The following is a 6,721-nucleotide window of genomic DNA, read 5'->3' as shown; positions in this document are numbered from 1 at the left end:
AGGGGACTCCTTAATGATTAGTTAAATGGATGAGAACCATGGACAAGCATGCTCTCACACGTATGTCTGCCCTCTTCACACAGTGCAGTTACTGCCATAACCATGGATCTCATTCACCTGATATTCCTACAACCTTGGGAGCAGGAGAAAAGAATGCAAAGAAGGAGAGCTCTTGCTGTCCAACAACAGAGGCTTCAAGGCCAACAGCAGGCAGCACCAGAGGGGGAGGCTGCTCCAGATGCAGGCAGTGGTGGAGGTGACAAGGAGATGCCACTAACCCTGGAGGTGTCCTGAGATGAAGGCCCTGAGACAGCTGGCATGCGCTCCTTCTCCACCTAGGTGCACAATGGCACCTCCCTGTCTCCCTGAGGGGAAGCTCTCCAGGAGGAAGATCCAGGTACCTCATCCCACTCTAGCCTAGCCACTGCAGACAGTAGCCAGAGTGATGGAATGCAGGTCAGAGTGCAGATAGATCAAATGTTCAACCTGGTTCTCCATGGCGGTCGCCATCCTCTCCATGGATGAAGACATGAGCTCAAACGCCTGGGACATGGCGGAACTCATGGCTACTATGGAGTCCTCTATTCCCCATGCAAAATTGCACGTAATCCCTGGCACCTCCGCCCTATTTTCCCCTAATGTCTGCTGCATGTCCAGCAGGCTTCTTGTGGCTTCAACCAGAGGCCCGTTATCAGTGTGGCGCTCAGCAAGGGCCTGGTCCACAGCGGTCCTCTGATTGTCTGGGGACCCAGCTATCACATCTTCTCTTGACTGCTGGGTACTCACCAAATTGTGCTCCCAAATCTACACGCGAACCCTCCATGGACTGTATGGATGTAACTGTGCTGGCGGAGATGGATGATGAGGCAGATGATGATGCATCCTCTGGGCACTGGCTGCTTCATCCCCAGAGGCGGAGCCTTCTGGCTCCTCCTGTGGCTGCAGCCTGATCCTTGGATGATGATCACCTGTATTGGAGAACAAAAAGAATCACATGAAGAATCAAAGTTTGAATGCTTCACATTTCATTACACCCATCCTGTCTGCCCCCTATATGCCACCAGTAGGGTGGATGCCTCTTCCCCGATTTATGGTCCGTTCAGCCTTACCGTCTGCCACCAATGGTGCTCCCTCCTCCCCAGCGATCTCCATCACTGCCTCCTCAATGCCTATGAGAAGTCCCAGGACTGGAAATACTCCTCCTGTGCGTCTCTGCTTGCAGGAACTGTTGGGCTGCTTGACCTGCATGACAAAGTGCAGAATTAGTGACATGTCAAGTGACACCTCACCCACTTGTCTGCATGCATTGCCATCACTCATACTGGCCTGTCATTCACACATTGCATCCAAGCGCACACAAAAGGCAAACTTCCAGCCACGTTGGCCTCAATTCCAATGTGGTACTAAGGCTGATCACGCATTCACTCTTCTGGCATAGCAGCCCACTCACACATATACATTATTAATGACCACACGAGAGGCTCCTGTTGAAGATGTGACACTGGCACTTACCCTTGTGGATCAGAGCAGGTTGTTGATCCATTTCCTGCACTGGACCTAGGCTTGGCAGATGATCCCATGATTGTTCACCTCCTCTGCATCCTCCATCCAGGCTGCTTTGGTCTGACGGGAGGGCTTTCTTATGCTATCTCCAGGAAAGAACACTTACTGCCTTTCGCTAATGGCTTGAAGGAGAACAACCGTGGGGCTGGTCAGCTTCGGCGGCCACTCATCTTTCCAAAGAATATGGCAGTCTCAAGCATTGGAGCATCCTGGCAGTGACGCACAGCCTCCCTGTTTAAACAGGAGGTTCTTTAATAGGCTGCATGTTCATGCAGCATTGTCAACTGACACCAATGAACAGCTTCCCCCACTGATGAATCGCACATGTTTTGCATGAATGCTGCTGGCATTCAGAATTTTTATTATAATCGTGTGGGAAAAGGCAAAAAGAGAGAAAGTGGAAGTGGTAGTCAGTTCTGGTTACGGTGTCATTCCTGACATCGTAACCGGACAAAATCTGTTGACAAAATCCCAGCCAAGGGGTTTCTGTTCAAACCCTTGACTCACTGATATTACTTATATATGGCTTGTAGGGAGTGGGAATCCACTTATGGGAGTTATCGGAAATTGAATGCTTGAGAAAGGTATCCAGGGCAAAACCTCAAAAACGTAATGAACTCCTCCAAGAATGGAGAATTCCCTTAGTATTGAGGAATCAATATAGATTAAATAATAAAGTCCTGGAATAGGACCTGTACCCATAACCTTCTAACTCAGAGACAAGCAAGTATGTATGATAACATTGTTGACAGTCATCTCACATCTCTATTTTGCATTAATTCACATTCTAATATAGTCAACATTTGATAAATCATGATAGTTAAAAGATTAAATAGTTTAGAGGAAATCTGCTCATGGGTACCCCAATACAATTTATCTAAATGTTTTTGTGTTTCATCAACAATAAGGTCCTCATACCATGTTTTAACTGATCCCAATTTCTGATGTGGTTCGCAATCTGCAAATTAAGTAGTTAAAAATACAACAGACTCCACATTATTTTGAAGAAGAGTTCCTTCTAGAATCTTCTGTGAGTTAATTTCAGTTCTGGAGCTTCTCCAAGCTAAATTGCATCCGGAAATTGTGCATTAAGACAGAGTAATTTCAGCAGGTCACTCTACCAAGCATTTGCTGGCATTGGTTGTAATATAATTCCTGCCATTATTAATGAACAGTATTGCACACTGCACGTGTAAGTGCAGTTTGGCTTATTAACAGTTTGTTAATGGCCATTAAAACTGACTGACAAATTTTTCAGGTTTATGCTTTCCATAAATTTTCTGAGAACCTTCACAGAAAAACTTGCTCTGCAGCCATGAACAAGCTGCCTGAGTTTCTCGAGTGGCAAAAGCTTATTTGCTGCAAGCATTTGTCTCCTCCCTTTGCATTGTTATCCATTGATTTTACTCTTTATCTGTCCACATAAGTCTGGCAATCTTTCCCTTTTAGTTTGCTGGTTTTGCTACAAACTTCAGGCAAAGGCTGCAGCTAAAGTAGCCTGTATTACTTTAATCCAGCAAGCTTCCTAATGGGGAGGTGCATTTTAGTTGGAGCAGGTGCTTTGTTAGACCTTAGTTAGACCTTGGTTACATCACACTTGGGAGTACTGTTAATAGTTCTGGTCTTCATATTCTAAAAAAGGATATAAAGACAATTTGAGAAGATACTATAATGATACCAGAGCTGAGGGATTATACTCATCAGGAAAGATTAAACATCTTGGGCTCTTTTCTCTAGAAAAGATGGATGACCTGATAACAGTCTTCAAGTAATGTAAGGGTTTAATATAGTAGACTTAGAAAAGATGTTTCCACTTATAAGCAAGGCCAGAACTAAATGTAAGATAGTCACTAATAAATCTAAATGGGAATTCAGGAGAAACTTATTTACCCAGAGAGTGATTCAAATATGGAAGTCACTGCCAAAGGGAGAAGTTGAGGTGAATGGTATAGCTGCATTACGATGGAAGCTAGATAAGTACATGAACGCGGAAAGAATAGAGGGATACATTGTTTGGGTTAGATGACGAGGGAGGGAGATGGCTCATGTGAAGCGAATTTCCCACCAGCAACTGCACAGTTTCAAAGAGAAGCTTGGATATTTTTTAGTTGGGGGTGGCAGGAGGGGAGAGAGAAAACTCGGGTCCGGAAGTGGGGCACTTGTATTGCTCTTAAACTGGTACCAACTACAATAATTTCAAATATAAATCAAAAAGAAAGATTGATTTGAAACTTCTCAAAGAGTGATGTAAATATGATTCTGACTGAAATTGGGTATGGCTGGTAGAATAGTGAGAGTGGGTGGGAAAAGAGCTTATAGCAGCCAGAGCAATGTAAGATGAAATAGGATAAGGTTTACTGGCATCACAAGGTCAGAAAAGGTATGAATGAAGAATGAAAACTGGCTAAAGTGCATATTTTTGTCCATTTCAACTAAGTGTATCACATGTAAACTAAATGATCTGAAAAACAAACACAAGAAACTTCTATTTTTCCCTCCTTTTTCCCTTCCAACAAATGAATGATAAATATGGGAATCTCTGTGGTGAGAAACATTTGGGACTATCCGCTATTTAAGGGAACTTCTCAAACAAGAAACAGTCTCAAGGAGCTATTAGGAATGAGGAGCCTCCAAAATAAAATTCAAAACAATTCTAACAAAAGACCAATGCAGGTAAAGTTAAGAGACTCTGGTCGGAATTTTCCGGCACCATTGGCTTGGGTGTCATGGTGACAATATGGTAAGAGGCCATAAAATCAGTTTTATGCCATTGTGAAACCAATTTAAAATCATCCGCTCCACCCTTCAATGGCGGGCCGCATTTCCCACCACCGCACGTCGGGGACGTCATTTTTATAAATTTGCATCTAATTATACCTGCTTGCCGGAATCATCCCCCCACATCAAATTTACCGCCCACGTCGGCTTGATTTCAGAACAGCGTGATTCACGACTGCCTTTAAAAGGCATACACCTGGCAACCTAAACTTTGAGGGTAACTCGGGGGTGAGTGCACACAACGTTGCTGCAGCGCTCGCGAGCATTACCCATAGGGCATCAAGGAAGAGGCGCCATACATTTGTGGGAGGCACAGCCACATCACATTTTCCTGGCTGGCTTTCAGTGTGGTGCCAGGGCAAGGACTCCAGTAAGGATCAGACTAGGGGGGGGAGCGGGGGAGCTTGTGGGGCTGGGGGACAAGGCAGCATAGACAGGCTGAAATACTCAAGCACAGGCCAGGGGTGAGGGAGGGTGAGGGAAGTGGCCACGCAATAGGAAAAGCTTATCAAAAGTGAGCATTCTTCCGCAGCTGAAACCGTTCAGTTGCAGCCCCATTGAGCTGCTTGGAGTCGGGTCTCTGAAGCTTTTCTGCCCACTCAAGCAGTGCAAAAGCATGAAAGTGCCACCAAGTGCTCCAGAGCTTTTCACCCCTCGGGGGCAGACTGCAAATTAATGTGCATTTTAGGGGGCAGCAGAGCAATTGGTCGACTGGGCAAGTTGTACAATTGCCTTGCAAAAGGTGGCCAGGGTGCAGTCACTGGCGGAGGTGCTCACAGCCCCTTGCAATGTCTTTATTAAGGTTTGGATGAGTATCCTTCATGGTTCAAGCTAACAACACAGCCTTGCAGTGTGGGTTAGGAGGATGTCTGTGCCTGAGCTGAGAGCACAGCATGCAGTCCAGTGGCCAAAGCTGTTGCCAATCAGTCAGATGGAGTGTGGTGGAAGTGGGTGGGGTTTCAGACAGCCAATGAGCGCACCACACAGTGGCCATCCAAGTGGCCTTTAGACTTAACCAAGAGAGGTTCTTAGTACACCCATGCTAACCCATGTGTCTCTCTCTTTGATCCTGCAGGAGAAGAACATCAGCCTGGTGATTTAGCGGTGTGCCTCGTGGCTTACAGAGACCAGACAAGAAGAAGGAAGCAGCAGAGGCGCCTGGTTAGGCAACGGAAGGAGCCTCTCCCTCAAGATGAAGGGACGGCAGGTCCTCCTGTGCACGCAGCTGAAGATCCACAGTGAGCCGTTGCTCATAGGTGCCTCGCTAGACCCAGGATCTATAGATGGCGCCTGTTATTCCTGCAGATGACTGCGAACAAGTGTCGCTGAAGACTCCACATGTTTCAGGAACTGGTCAGTCCCACATGCTGCCTGCTGCATGATTTGGCACCACAGGGGCATGGAGGGCATCCATTGCCAGTGGCCATGAAAGTGACCATGGCACTCAATTTTTATGCCAGTGGCTTATTCCAGGGCTCCACAGGTGACCTGTGTGGGATCTCACAAGCCTCCAAGTATATCCATCTTCACAAAGGCACAGAACTTTGTGCATTTTGCCCGGGATCAGGAAAGCCAGGAAGCAATAGCACTGGGATTTGTGCAGACCTCAGGTTTTCCACCGGTGCAGGGTGCCATCGACTGCACTCACGTGGCAGTTAGATCTCCTTGGTAACAAGTAGTCAACTACATCAACCGCAAGGGCTTCCACTCACTGAATGTTTTACCCATCCTACTGGTCTGCACACAGTTCCCAGGGAGTGTCCATGACTCCTACATCCTTAGCAGGTCTCAGTTCCCTGACATCTTCCAGGATCTAGGGAGGCTGCAGGGTTGGGTCTTTAGTTGAATGATCTGGACTGTTATTATCTGGACTTTAGTTGAGCAACCATAGGCATTTTGAAAATGAGGCTCTGGTCCCTCCACAAGTCCATTGGAGCACTGCAATTCGGTTCACCCAGGGTGTCGCACATCATCATTGCTTGCTGCGCATTCCACAGCCTGGCACTGCCAAGGGGGCAGGACCTGGCTAAGGAGGAGATGGAGGAGCTGCATGTATCCTGCAATGAGGAGGACATCGAAGAGGATGACAGTGATGAGGACCTCGAAGGTGAGGATGCCGAACATGAGGCCAACGCACTGACCAGACGAGGCAGGCATGCTCAGGCAGCCCTCATAACCACAAGATTCGTAGAGGATGATGACGCGATGCAACGGGGAGAGTTCTGACATCCTCACCTTACATCAATGAACGTTTGACTCCTGTGCAGCTGATGGCAGCACACATACCCTCAGTACTCAGGTTCCTGTCATGGAGACGCAGTGGAGGCCCTGATAGTTGCTAGATTCCAGGAGAATGATGACGGCATACAATGAGGACACT

General features: G+C 47.0%; 1 long non-coding RNA gene across 1 annotated transcript; it reads right to left on the bottom strand.

Annotated features, from left to right (window-relative positions):
* Window positions 1-836: 836 nt before the first annotated feature.
* LOC144687068 (uncharacterized) lies at window positions 837-1,767 on the bottom strand. Its single transcript, XR_013578051.1, has 3 exons — window positions 1,513-1,767; window positions 1,110-1,242; window positions 837-968 (listed from the first exon to the last, which is right to left on the bottom strand). It is a non-coding gene; the product is annotated as an uncharacterized LOC144687068 (long non-coding RNA).
* Between the last annotated feature and the right edge of the window lie 4,954 nt (window positions 1,768-6,721).

Source organism: Cetorhinus maximus, chromosome 12 (genome assembly GCF_964194155.1).
Source record: "Cetorhinus maximus chromosome 12, sCetMax3.hap1.1, whole genome shotgun sequence".
Lineage (NCBI taxonomy): Eukaryota > Metazoa > Chordata > Chondrichthyes > Lamniformes > Cetorhinidae > Cetorhinus > Cetorhinus maximus.
This window is presented reverse-complemented; position numbering and strand designations above follow the sequence as displayed.